Source organism: Lepidochelys olivacea, assembly GCF_965140295.1.
Source record: "Lepidochelys olivacea isolate rLepOli2 genome assembly, chromosome: 2".
Lineage (NCBI taxonomy): Eukaryota > Metazoa > Chordata > Testudines > Cheloniidae > Lepidochelys > Lepidochelys olivacea.
The window spans coordinates 91,251,386-91,265,800 of NC_140412.1; positions in this window are offsets into that span (position 1 = coordinate 91,251,386).

Sequence of the window (14,415 nt, forward strand, 5' to 3'; positions counted from 1 at the left end):
TTTCTGTGGGGGTTGCCTCATCCCTGAGTTGTGTGTATATGAGGAAACCAGTAGGCCTTTCTGAGGTCAATGCTATGTTCCTTCCACGGCCCTGTCTCAGTGTGTGCTGCAAGTCTGGGTATTCTGATTGAGGCATCCTCTGATATCCAGAGCCGTAAAGAGTCCTGGTTGCTGCATGTGTATCTTGGATGCTGTGCCTCAGTTCCCCAAATTTGGTTCCCAATTTTGTCTAGTGTTTGCCACAGCCACCCTGATCTATGCCTTAATTTCCCCAATTTCTGTTGTCTACAGAGGTGCTCACCATAGCACATGATTCCTCCTCTCAGGGGGAGCTCTCTCAATGGCCTTTGGCCCCAGCCCCAAAACTCTGAGTTGGATCAGAGATGCTTGATCTGTAACATTCTGCCTGCTGGGGAGATGCGCACTCTGCTGGCTGCTGCCAGCACCCCAATCCCACTCCCCTGTGTAGCCTGCCAAGTGCCAATGGTGACAGATCTAAGATTTTGAGCATGGACAATATTCATTGTCTATAGCTAAAAAGGACAGCGCTGTCTCTGATGGATCTTGATCCGAATTTTGACTGGGAGGGATCTCAGACAACAGAAGTTGGCCAGACTGCTTTTGGCCAATTGTTCAGTCACCTTGCCTATGAATGGATTGCACAGTTCAGTTGTGCGCCAGCTGGTTGTTATGCCTTTAACAGTGCTCCTCCCCTGCAACAAGCCATTAGGTGCGTCTGATTAGGAAGGTTGACATTGCAAAGATAAGTGTGTGACTCACCCAAGCCACACATTTCTCACAAGCAGTTGTGACCCTCACCTTCGGTAATACTAAATAGAGACGCATACCATCAAACTTCCTACGTCAAGTTGTGATATGCATTATAATAGTTGGTCTGCCTGTATTTGTAGGTTTCTGTTACAGATATTTTTTATTACCAGTTTAGGATTTTAAGGGTCTTTTTTAAAAAAAATGTAAACAAGTTTATTTGAAATACCTTATTGTATCATACTTGGTTGACTGTTAGGAAAATAGCTAATCTTTAATTGTTTGCTTGTTCTGCCCCTCAGTTTGGTGTAATGGGCTTTCAAAATGAAGAACTAATGTAGTGTACATCTTATCACACGATTAGACAATATTAAAGCTGTGCCAACAAGAAGCTATTGGATATTACTATTGCTCCTTAGCAGGAGTGATTTACAAGCTGGCATTTCTGGGAAAAGTTATTTGTGAATATCAGTGAAGTGCTTGCTGGAAAAATCTTGTTTTGTTTTTGCTTTTCGTTTTGATTGACTGCCTTCTTTTTTGCTTGTGTGTGATTCAAGCAATCCCTTATTTTAAAAAACACAAAGGCATTTGGGCCAGAACTCTTCTGTTTACAATAAGGCTATTAAAGTGCTTTTACAACATGAATACTGTAGTATTTTATAAGGGCTTATCTACACGTGGAGTTATTCAGAAATAGGAATTCTGGAATAACTATTCCTGAATAATTCTGTGTGTGGACACTCTTACTCCAGAATAAGAGTGCCTTGTTCCAGTTTAGCTAACTTCAGCTGGAACAAGGCACTCTAATTCAGGAATAAGAGTGTCTACACATGGAGTTATTCTAGGGTGATCAGACAGCAAGTGTGAAAAATCAGGACGGGGGTGCAGGGTAATAGGCTCCTATATAAGAAAAAGCCCCAAATATTGGGACTGTCCCTATAAAACTGGACATCTGGTCACCTTAAGTTATTTGGAAATAGCTAGTATATTTTAAATTCATACCCTACCTTAATCTGAATTAACTTTCAAGGATAGATAAGCCCTAGAGTATGGCAGATAGAGGTATATTCAATCAGAATACTGTTTACAATCTCAGGGCTAGCCTTAATCCTATGCCATTTAGGGTATCACAAATCTCCAATATACCACAACAGAAATTACTTTATCAGCTGATAACTTGTCCTACCTCATCCATCTCAGATTCTGGTGATTTTTTTTTTTTTTTTTATAAACTGAAGAAGGATGAGAGCTCTTCACAGTGAGTTGTGCTTGGCCAGGGGTTTAGTTGATGCCAATACCAGTTAGCTGGTTCACGCTGCAGAACAGGTCTGCAAAATCAAGGCCAATAGATACTATGGCAGATAAGAAAATAGTTCTTTTGGTTTCCTTCCAAGCAATAGCATGTTTCTGCAAGAAGTCCTTGTACTCTTGTCATTAGCCTTCTCTCATTTCCAACTCCATTGTTGTGTTTTCTCACACTTGCACGATGCCCTTGTCTCTTCTCACCATGCAACCATCAAAACAGAAGTTAGATCTGAAACTATTTAGAATGTCTGCCTCATCTTTACAGAAGAAATGCAAGTGAGGTTATAAAGAGGGAGAAAATCAAATTAAAAATGCAGAAGATTGAGGGCCAATTTCTGCTCTTTTCCACGAGTGTAAATCTAGTTACTATACTGAAGATTAATGAAAATTATTCTGGATTTACATCCATTTCATAGGGCAAAACTGGATTGCATAAGACTAAAACAAGCTAATGCTTAAGAACATTTCCAAACAAAATTACATCATTTAATTCATACCAAGGAGCCATAGTGAGAAATTAATGTTAAAAAACTGAACTGAAAAACAAAATCCATCCCACTAGGTGTTCCTAATATATAATAAACTTTAGAAATCTAGGTGTTAGGAGATAGATATATTTCACAATCTAACAACACAGCCTTAAAGACTATGATTTCCTAATGGAATCTCAGTTCTCAGTTTTATAATTTAGATACAGAAAATGAAATCTTATGCCAGGCACAACAGTCTGTTTAATTTAGGAACTCTAGCATTAAGGCCCTGATCCTGCAAAGACTTACACACATTTTTAACTTTCCCATTGAAGTGAGTGGGACTACGCACAATATGGGTTATGTCTTTACTACAGAGTCAGCTTGAGTTATCCACACTCTATCTAGGTAACTCCTCATGAGTTAGCCTAATCCAAGTGAGAGCAGCCTGTAATGGGGCTTCAACTCACCACTGCAGCACCTCCTGCTGGCTGTCCTGGGAATTAGATCTGGTTCACCAGTGTGCCTTCATCTAGTGGTGTCTCACTGCCATCATTTCTGTCATCAGGACCCATGTTGCTCTCAGGACCACAGTATCCTCTACTGGACACAGCTCTCCGGCTGTGCCCCACTTGGTTCTCCCCACCCCTTCAGTGCAGGGGGAGGAAGGGCAGCTGTCCTCTGACCAGACACTTGCCTCAGTGGCAGGTTACAGTCTGGGGTCTAGCCACCTGCATCAGTGGCAACTAGGGCCAAAGGGGAGGGGGGGAGGGCAGCAGTCACATGCTGTGTCACCTACAACCCCCACTGTCTGTTTCTCTGGGCCACTTCCCCACAGCCCAAGCACCTTCTCTACCCTTGTATCAGGGCCTCAGTCTAGCAGCTGTTGGACGGCAGCCCACTCATGCTCCCCTGACCTGCCCAGCACTGCTGTGACCACGGTGCGGTGCGGTCTCCCCTAGTCCTCCCTCCTTGAAGTCCAGGAAGTGACTGAAGCTGCTCTGTTCAGCAGCCCTTCTTATTTGGCCCAACCTGGCCCTGACTGGCTGTCTCTCTAAACCTTCTCTTGATTGGCGTCTCTACAAGCCCTTTCCTAATTGGCTGCCTCCCACGCAGCCTCCCTTATTTCCCCATGTAAACAAGCCCTATATCTTTGCCAATCAGGAATTTGATCTATATCACACTGAATGGGGGAAGGGAAAATAAGAGAAATATATCTCTACCAGAACTGGTTCTAAAATAATCTATTTGTTTTAACCATATAGCCATAGAAATCATCATTTAAGATATACCATTTTAATAAGGTAAAATGAGCACATGCTTCTGGTACTATAATGACAAAGCCGTGGGGGGTGGGGGAGGAATCAAACCTAAAATATTTTCGCCTCTGGAACAAACGAATTATGTGCAGGCTTTTCTTTCATTTCTTTCCTGTTTTATTCCATATGCCAACACGTGCAGAGATTATTGTGAATGTTGCAAATCAACAGAGAATATTTTATATAAAATTAAAGACGATTACTAAGGCTTATTCCTTTTGTAATCTGAATCACATGTAGGATAACCAGCTACCCCATATTGCCTGAACCAGAAACCCCTTTCTGCAGATGTGCCCTTTTAAAGGTTTACTGGCATTGAAGGTTTTTTGTTTTTAAACTTCTGGTAATTGCTTTAAAAGAACAATGCTCTTTGTTTAAGGGGAGTTCAGGGAGACCATAATTGCCATAAGATACAAGACCTTTTCCAAGTATTTCTGAATTGCTTCTCTTTCTACATTAAATATTTAATGTCTAATGTTGGCCCAAACTGCAGAAACTCTCTGCAGGAAGCGAATGAAGACTTGTCAGTTCAATTTTCTATATAATTCTCTTTATAAAACCACAACTACTACAAAAAGTAGTTGGTTTAGATCAAAAATTTCAAGAAAACACAAATAAACTTCAGGGAAAAACTCCCATTAGCAATTAATTCCACATATCTGAGAAGATTTAAAGAGTCAGAAACTCTGTATTTTACTAAGCAATTAAAATTTTGGTTCTTCCCATGAATGTCAAATTAATTTTAAGAACTTTCACCACTTTGACCTGATTCACTGTTGTCAAATGATTGCTAACATCTTTCCCTTCTTGCACATCCACACCCAATTCCTCATGGATTTTAACTGAAGACCTTCTCACTGTTAACGCTGACTTTCTGGACTGGTGCCAACAGTGACATAATCTGGTGATATCTGGCCTCAGGACTATAACCCAGCAGTCCAGGAGGAAAATGCCTCAAGGCTACTATTGACTAGTAAAATCCTGCCACATCAGCTAAATGGCACCTGTTCCTCACTCAGATTCTCTCCCTCCAGATGTTCGTCTTTGCCTAAGAGATCAGACTGTCCCCAGAGAGCTGACTACTTATTTTTCATTGTATTTAAATAGGACTGCCTGGTGGGAATAAACCCTTTCAAGACCTTATAAAAACAAACAAACACACACTCCCTCCTAACCAAGGATGGGCTAACAAGTGGGTGCAATAGATCAAAGCACAGCTGCTGAGCATTTTGAAAACTGCCCATTTTGAACTGTAAAATTGCTACCATTTGTCAAGGACCCTGCGCTCAATCCCTTTGTCTCTGTCACCATACATTGCTCCCATTGTGACACACATTCATGGTCACTAACTTACATTCACACAAAGTGCATGTGGTTATTTGAAGAGCCAAATTAACTAGGCATTGATAATTAGGGACCTACCAAAGTCACAGACATGAAAAATGCATCATGGACCATGAAATCTGGTCTTTTGTGTGCTTTTACCCTTTACTACACAGATTTTATGGGGGAGACCAGCAGTTCTCAAATTAGGTGCCCTGACACAAAAGGAAGTTTCAGGGGGGTCACAAGCTTCTTTTAGAGGGGTCGCGGTATTGCCACCTTTACTTCTGCGCTGCCTTCAGAGCAGTTGCAGGGAGAGAAAAGAGGTTGACCACTAGTGCTTTAATAAAGTTGCATTGTGAACAAAATCAGCATATGCAAAGGCCAAGGTTTAATAGAGAAGTTAACTCTGCCTCATTTCACAGTGAGCAGCATTTTCTTCCTGTTTTCTAGTTAAATACATTTGTTGCTTCATGTACATTGGTGTGGGGATGTTGAAAGCTGTGATAATAAGTCCATCAATAAAATCACTGAACTTTTCAACAAAGTATGTGTGACAAGGTGTTGACCAGGAACTGCTGAGCCAGCCCTCTGTCACTCCAGCTCCAATTAAGGGAGGTGGACAGGAGCTGACTCGAGGAACCTGAGCCTGATTGGCAGAGGCAGAACACTGCCAGCCTGATTAGCCTGGGGCTATATACAGGCTGAGAGGAAGGAAGGAAAAGTGGGAGGAGAAGCCAGAGAGTGGAAGCTTTCCCCTCCAGGCTGCAAGAAAGAGAAGCCTCTAAGGCGGGAACCCCCAGCGATATGTGATGAGAAGCAGTGGGTTTGCAGTATGTAAATAAACTGCATGGATGATTGCTGAGCCAGAAGGTGTGAGTGATTTTTGGAGCAGAGCAGCGGCAGGACCAAGGCGGGTCCTGCTATGCCCTCTTACAGTATGGAACCAGGAAAAGCTTCCAGAACAACAGAAAAATAGCATTATAATCAAAATACTAAAGAAAGGTGACCTAAGAGTTTGTGATAATTGGTGGGTTATACTCCTTTCAGTGATAGCCAATAGTTTATAATATCGTAAGTACAATAAAGGAAGTGGTTGAAGCAAAGCTAAGGAACAAGCAGGCTGCACTTCGATCCTGAAGATCATATGTCAACAAGATTTTTACCAGAAGAATAACCATTGAAGAGAGCATCAAATGGCAAAAAATACTCATCATAAAGATCATAGATTTTAAGAATGCATTTGACTGCCCCCATGGTGATTCACTCAAATATCTTGAGGTGTTATGGCATGCCAATAGAAATAATTAACATCTTCAAAGCTATTTATTGGGGAATATCATGGATCTGGCTCCATCCAGGCTAGAATAGTTTACTCTTCCCAAGGCTAAGACTAGGATCAAAGGGAATCCTAAACCTAAAAATGCTGGCCTCAGGAAGGAGGAGTAGGTTATCCAAAGAAGACGACATCCAGGAGACGACAGCATGCTGCAAGCAGGACAGCTCTCCCAACTGGCTTTCCCAACTCAGAGATGGGAATAAGATAGACCTACCTGAGCTGTGGAGAGGAAGGTTAGGCTTAAGGAAAGAAGTATGTGTCCAGACCTTTCATTACGTTAGCTCATTTTCCTAAATGCTTTGTACTTTTTGAGGAATGTACAGAGAATGCTTTGTTTCAAAGACACTGTACATGTGCCACTGCAAACACATGCTGCCTTGGAAGCCAGGCTTGTCACCTGAGGGATGCACTTCAGAAGGACTAAAAGGGTGTAAGGTTTAGTTTACCCTGAAGTCATGACATCCAGCAACTCTCAATTCAAGCATTTCATTAGCAGGCAAAGGAATATAAGATGGGAGTCAATTCACATACCTTGGAAATTACGTGCAAGCCCATGGGGATGTCTATAAGAAAATAATATCACAAATCGGCAAGGCAGCAGTTGCATTCACCAACTTAAATAAGATTTGATCCTTAAAAATGTACAACTTAAAGACCCCAACTATGAATCTTCAACTCAAATGTTATTTCCAGCTAAGCATATGCATGTGAAAGATGGAAGTCTACTAAAGGCATAGACCAGGGGTGGCCACATGCGGCTCTTCAGAAGTTAATATGCGTCTCCTTGTATAGACACCAACTCTGGGGCTGGAGCTACAGGCTCCAACTTTCCAATGTACTGGGGGCTGCTCACTGCTCAACCCTCGCTCTGCCACAAGCTCTGCCCCCACTCCACCCCTTCCCTCCCCCTCCCCTGAGCCTGCCATGCCCTTGCTCCTCCCCCATCCCCACCAGAGCCTCCTGCATGCCATGAAACAGCTGATCGGGAGGTGTGGGGAGGGAGGGGGAGGTGTTGATCAGCGGGGCTGCCAGTGGGTGGGAGGCGCTGGGAGTAGGGAGCTGATGCGGGGGCTGCTGACTTATTACTGTGGCTCTTTGGCAATGTACATTGATAAATTCTGGCTCCTTCTCAGGCTGGCCACCCCTGGCATAGACAGACATCTAAATGCCTCACACAGCCTTTAGCCTAGCCCTCTGGCTGGGAAAGACAACCACAGGCTCAAGCCCTCTGGCTGAGGCAGGCAGCAAGCATGGTCAGGCCCAAGCCCTCTTGGCGGAGCAGAGCAATAGCAGTCTATGGCCCAGCTCCCTGGCTGAGCAGACAGCAAACAAATGCAGGCTGTCCAGTCTAAATTGGGTAGGTTGCCACCTCAGAAGTGGGGTTGGCAGCAGGGGATAGGGGAACTTGGGCCCACCCTACTCCACCAGGTCCCAGCCCAGGGCTCTAACAATGGCAGGGAATCCCACCACTGGGTCAGCAGGGATCCTGCCGAAACACACTGACCGTGGTTTCAGCAATGCAACCAGACTAATGTCTGGTTTTCCTGGGCTACTTCCTACCCCTACCTAGTCATAGGCCTTCATTGCTCATGGACCCTCAGGCTCCTCGGGGTATTAGCCTGGTAGCAGCTCCTCCAGGTATTCCTCCAAAGGCAAGGATTGATACAGCATGGTCCCTGGTTCAGAGGCCAGCAGCATCCAGCACCCTGGCCCTCCCCGAACTGAGCTGGAGGCCCTGCCTCTTATACTTCCTGTTCTGCCCGTCTGCTTCTGGCCCAGCTTAGCTCTGCCCGCCAGAGGGCAGGGAGTTGTTCCGCCCTCTTAGTGTCAGAGGGAGGCCACTCCACCTTGCTACAATCACTTATCCTAACACAGTATTTATTTACTAAAAAAATAGCTTGGTTATTAAGTACTTGAAGGTTTATTTGTTTATTGACAAACTATGCTTGCATCTTCCTCTGCATTCTTACATTTCAAAAACATTCATCATGCCAATCACCCCAGATTGTTTTATATTCAGTGTGCAATCAAAAAAAGATTGGATGAAAGGATACTGTAATATGGAAATGAACTCCTTAAGTAATATTTTATTTTGGGCAGAGAAAGAAGATAATCATTGACAGTGGTATCTCTAAGGAGAATATCTTTCTATCTCTATACATCAGTACTTAGATCTGCTCAAACCAGGCCAAATGGGGGATTGGAGATAGAATTTGCTTTTAAGATCTAGGGAACCCGTAACCTTGAGTCTTTCTGAAAACTGGTTTCCTCACACTGCAGCATGCCATGTACAGCTGCCAAGCCACAGACTAGACCCAAAACAAATATTTTAAAGATGGGGAATAAAATAAGTAGCTTCTAAATTTAGATTTAAGAGTCCCCAGTGTTGGAGCATTCCTTTCTTCAACTGGCAATGAAGTTTAGAAGCAAGTTACTCCTCCATATCTTAAGTAATGGTTAGTAGTCCAGCACCTATGGATTTCAAAAACTTGTGCATACGTGAAGGGAAAGCAAATTCACAGAGATGAGAAGCAAACTTGTTTTAGTCAGTCATAGATCAAAAGATAAGTTTAACAATTGTTAGGATGGTTAACAAGAAGCCAGTGCGCCAGCTCTATTTGCTGAGATGACCTAGTGCTGTATATGCAAATACCTGTGAAAAACCATACTAATAAAATAAACCCATAACCCTAGAGTCAGATTTTACTATAACAGTGTGGTATGGAATTTTCAGTGGGTTTGTTTAACCATAATGATTTTAAGGAAATTCTGTGACTTAAGGGACATGGTGACACAGTTATGTATAACAAGCATTCTTAGTACGTGAACTATGGGTCCCCAGTACCTCTGAAATTGAAGCACAACATGTCTCAAATTGGACACCTAAAAATTACAGTACAGAAGACTAGCAAACAAGAGTAGTGAACATTTCTGGAAACTTGGCCTCAGTGCTGGAAATTGTATTTTTAGCAATATATGTGTATTTTAACAAGCTAAAATACCAGCAACTGAGATATAAAAATGATAATAAAAACCCATCTAAAAATTGTAGTACTAAAACAAAAGTTAGAAAAGAACTTAATTTTAAAAAAACCTAATTAAAAATACAATCATAAGGACTAATGTAAAACTCTTAGAAACAAAAGGCTAAGCCAGTGAGTGCTACAACAGATACCAAACGACTGTCTTGCTAAAAGATGCCACAGCATACGCTTCTTTTCCTCTTTGGACAGCAGAAGTTTGAGCTGCACTTCTCCGTTTTGGTACCCAGACATTCAGAATGATTATTTTACCTTCTTGCTTAAGCTAAGACAGCACAAGAAATATGGAGAATAAAAATTCAAAACCAAACCAAAATGATTAGTTACAAAGCATATTAGTTATGCCACGAGTGTCATGCTAATTTTTGAAGACCAAAAGCAATCTTCATTAGTTACATATGTCCCACCTTATGGGCCAAGAAACTAGTTTTGGACGGTCGCCCCAAATTATTTGTACTGTGTTGTTCCCTTTATAAAATGTTTGCCAGCAGCAACAGAACAGTAGACTCCCTGTAAACTGAAACCATTATAGTCAAAACTCTGCGTAAATCACTTTTTGTCTAACATACCATTGAGGAGCAGAGAGAGTTTATTGTATTGTACTGAGAAATGCTTCTATTATTGGATAAGAATTACTGATAGATCAGTGGAATCATGCAATTTGTAATAAACTTTACTAATCAAAATCTAATTCACTTAACAACCAGGATTTTTTTAAAAGAGGGTTGTGGGAAAGTTGGACAGATTTTTATAAAAATGTGGCGTGGATTATTTTGGTAACAGATCCTATTCTTGATACAAATATAGGTAATAAGCTTGATGTTGCTTCTGAGATTTTATTTTTTTAAAACACAAAGGACAAAGCTATGATCAACTTTAACATGTAACAATTTACTGGAAAGCAAACCCTTGGTCTAATTTACAAGGTTTTTAGCTTTGAACCAAAGCAATTAATAAACTGCTCCTTACCCTTCCTGCCTCTTTAGACTGCTACCACAACTGCTGTTCTGATTTATTCATTACTTTGTTTTACTAGAAACATGCCAAATCTGCCATTCTGTCTACCTGGAAGAATGCCCTCAATTCACAGCTACTGTAAGTCTACCAAGCTATTACCTGCAATCATCTGTGTTGCACACATCCAATCTGAAGGGTTTGTGTGGGGTTTTTTTTGTTTTTTGTTTTTGTTTTTTTGTGATTCATAAGGAAAGTTTACAGGTAACAATGTTTTTATTTTAAAGAATAGGCGATCAGGCTCCAAGCATCTCCAACCTCTCCACAAGGAGATGGCTGCTGCCTCAACTCCACCCTCCTTCATTGCCATTGCCCCAGGCACCTTGTGCAGCCTCAGCTCCCTCCAGTGTACTGCTTCCCCTGATTCCCCATATGCTGCCCTCTCATTCAGTGTGTTGCAGTCCCCATCACCTGCACACTTAACCACAGATCCCAGCTCCCCCCTTAACAGAGCAGGCTTCTTGTTCCTCCCACTGGGTTCAGGCGCCTCCAGTATTCCAACCCCCTAATCCAAAAGGGAAACAAGTGAGTCTTCAGGGGGTGGGATGCCCCACTCCACCAGGGCCCGGGTCCAGCCCCAGCTCCAGTGCTGTCAGCTCAGTGTCGCCCTATCCCCACAGTAGGGAAATGGGGAACCCCACCCCCCACCCCGATCTCTCACAAACCCTGCCACAAGGTGTAGAGCTAGCATGGGGGTGGGGCAGTAGTGAGGAAGAAACTTTCCTGTTTCTATAGACTGTTTGTTCCCCTACAAAGTGCATTAACTGGGAAGTTGAGCTTGTGAAGGTTAGAATTCCGGGGAGTTGTTTTGTTGACCACAAAGATTTCACATCTATTTCTTGACTTCAGCCCAGCTACGGAGAATCTTTGTAACATTGCTGCAAGCCTAAAGCGAGGAATGAGATGGTTTCAAAAGAATGTCCTGTCCCCAGACTGAAGGGGTAAGCTGCAGTCCACGGTGCTGTCACTGGAATAGGAGTAGAGTGGGGCAGGAAATGGGTCTTCCTGTCCCACAGATATTTTCAAGATTACAAAATATTTTCCCCTTCTGTATTGCAATGAAGCTGAGACTGTTTTTTGCAAAAACAACAGTGAGAGAGAGACGCAAGAACTTGAACACAAAATTTCCCAAGTGAATGCCTTACTCACCAGGCTACCAGCTATTGGGTTTGGAGCTCTCTCAATCTCTCCTTTTAAAATTATTCCACTTTGAATAACTAATTAAATATTCATTGGGCCAGAGAAAGTAAGACAGATTAACTTTATAGCCAGGGTCAGCATTAGGGGATAGCAAGTAGGACAATTGCCCGGGACCCCACGCCACAAGGAGCCCCATGTGGTCAGACTTGGGCTTTGGCTTCAGTAACATTGCAGAAATCCAATGAGTGAACAGGTAAGGAAGACAGGATGGGAGCCCATGCCTTAATTTCTGCCCTGGGCACCATGAGTCTAATACTGGCACTGTTTATAGCCCAGTGGTTAGGGCACTCCCTTGGGATACGGGAGACCGAAGTTCAACTCCCTGCTCCAATAAATGTTCAATTATTTACAAAAAAAAATGGAAAAAGCCCAAGCCCAAAATAGGCAATTTTCCAGTGATTAAAGCAGTCACCTGGGAAATCTGAGCTCAGCAGCCTGCTACAAATCAGGCAGACAAGGGACTAACATCTGGATTTGTCACACCCCAGCAGAGTACCCTAACCATCAGGCTATTCTATTCTCTCTTCTTTTCCCCCTCTCTCTACCCCACCCCACCCCCAAGAAATTCCATCCATAACCTGAGGATCCTTCCCAAAAATTTTAATCAAATCAGACCCTTTCCTGAAAAAATATTCAAATTGTCCAAGGAAAAACCATTCTGTCAAAAAATTCCCCACCAGCTCTAGATGGGGGTTCACAAAATATTAGGGTAATAATTTGAGTGCCAGTTATCTGAATCAGCTGTTCCTGAGGCAAAATCAAGATACAGTAGTCCAACATATAAACACTGAGCAGAAGGTATTCAGCTGGTGTAAGTTAATATATCTCCACTGAAGTCATCTCCATATGAAGTTAATTAGCCTGACTGTTTACACCAGCTGAGGATTTGCCTCCAAGTATCAGGGGATGTCATGTGATATGCTATCTAATAATTCAGGGCTAAGGGAAATGGACTCTGTCTACTGAGACAGAAGGCAAATGATTTGCCTTGAGTCCCAGGGAGGATATATGTGGCAGAGGGAGGAGATATTGGATTATTGCTGGAATAGATTCTAGGTTTTAGTGCAATTTAATGAGGCCGTGTAGCAGCCAGCGACAGTAACTATGAATCTATAGCAAGCTGTGTGGGTTCTTGCTTATATTTTGACATGTACCTAAAACTATAGAAATCTTTTCTGCCAGATGTTCAAACTTGGGCCAACAATCCCATATAGGTTCACAGGAAAAACAAATGGTTATCCCTCTTTGTAACCAAGAGACTTTGGCACTTCATTGTCTGGGGCTGAGTTTTTCTAATGGTTGCTGTTGGGTACCATGGTCTAAAGTGGTAATATCCAAGTTCTAAAGTTTGGATCCTTAAACAAGAAACAGAGGGGAAATGTTTTTACATTTTACTTATTTTAAAATTGGTTTAATAAATAACTGTTCCAGATGGACAGCTGGGCAGGGCAAGGGCTCCCTTTCTTTACTATCTCATCAAAGCATAGTTTTTTGTCACAACCTTCAAAGCTCTAACGCTCCCCCATACCTGCCACCATCTTCAAGCAAAAAACCCAACAAATATACAATTTGCCTACATTTGTATAAAAATACAGACTGAATATGAGTACGAATGGTGTTGCTGCCTCAGATCTGTCACATAATCCCCATGCTATTCCCAGATCTAGGGAGAGGAGCTTGAAGCCCTCACATCAGTTGTGCTAACTTCAGATAATGTAAATGGGGCAAGGGCTGTTACAATAGGTTCTGGCTTTGCTGAGCACGGAGTGGTGCACTCTCTTCCCATCCCATAATCTCCCTTTCAGTTTTATCCTCTTTATTACAAAACCAAGTCAGGAGTTGCTACTCAGAAGGCCCTCAGCGGATAAAAGAGCTATGCTGCTTTATATCAACTCAGGGTCTGGCCCTTGTTTTCAATGCTCTAATTCATGTGTATATTAAGACTAAGTAAGACTTAAACTGGCCCTTGAAATGTCCCACTCATAACCTCTTTCGAACTTAAGGTTTCCATCCAACCAACCATTCAGCAGATTAGAAATTCACAACTTCCCCTGGTTGATTCCATGCTGGCTATTTTTAAAGGGCCAGAATTTCAGAGGTATTTGGGCATCTAAAGGTAAATATAGGCACCTAATGAGCTTTTCAAAAATGCCTAAACTGGCTAGATGCCTAATTTCTATTGAAATCGATTGGAGTTAGGCAGCTAACCTTCTTAGTCACTTTCAAACAAGCATTAGGACGTAGGTACATCTTTAGGCACCTAAGTATAGGGTGACCAGATGTCCCGTTCTTGGGACTTTTTCTTATATAGGCACCTATTACCCCCCATTTTTTCATAGTTGCCATCTGGTCACCCTACCTAAATAGCTTTTGAAAATATGCCCTGATGTGCTTTTTCAAATGATCATCACATCCTTTAAGATGGATCGCTTCTAAATGTTTCTTCACAAGCTATGTCACTTTTCTTCCAACCCCCTGGAAATGTTCAGAGACATGTGTGCGGAATGCTACATTGGTCTACAGGTGTGTGACTCACTAGATCAGTATCATTTTCTAAGTTATAACAATTTTTCTGGTGAGAATGTGAGGATACTGCACCTGCCCAAGACACCTATCTTGATATCATGGAACCAGCA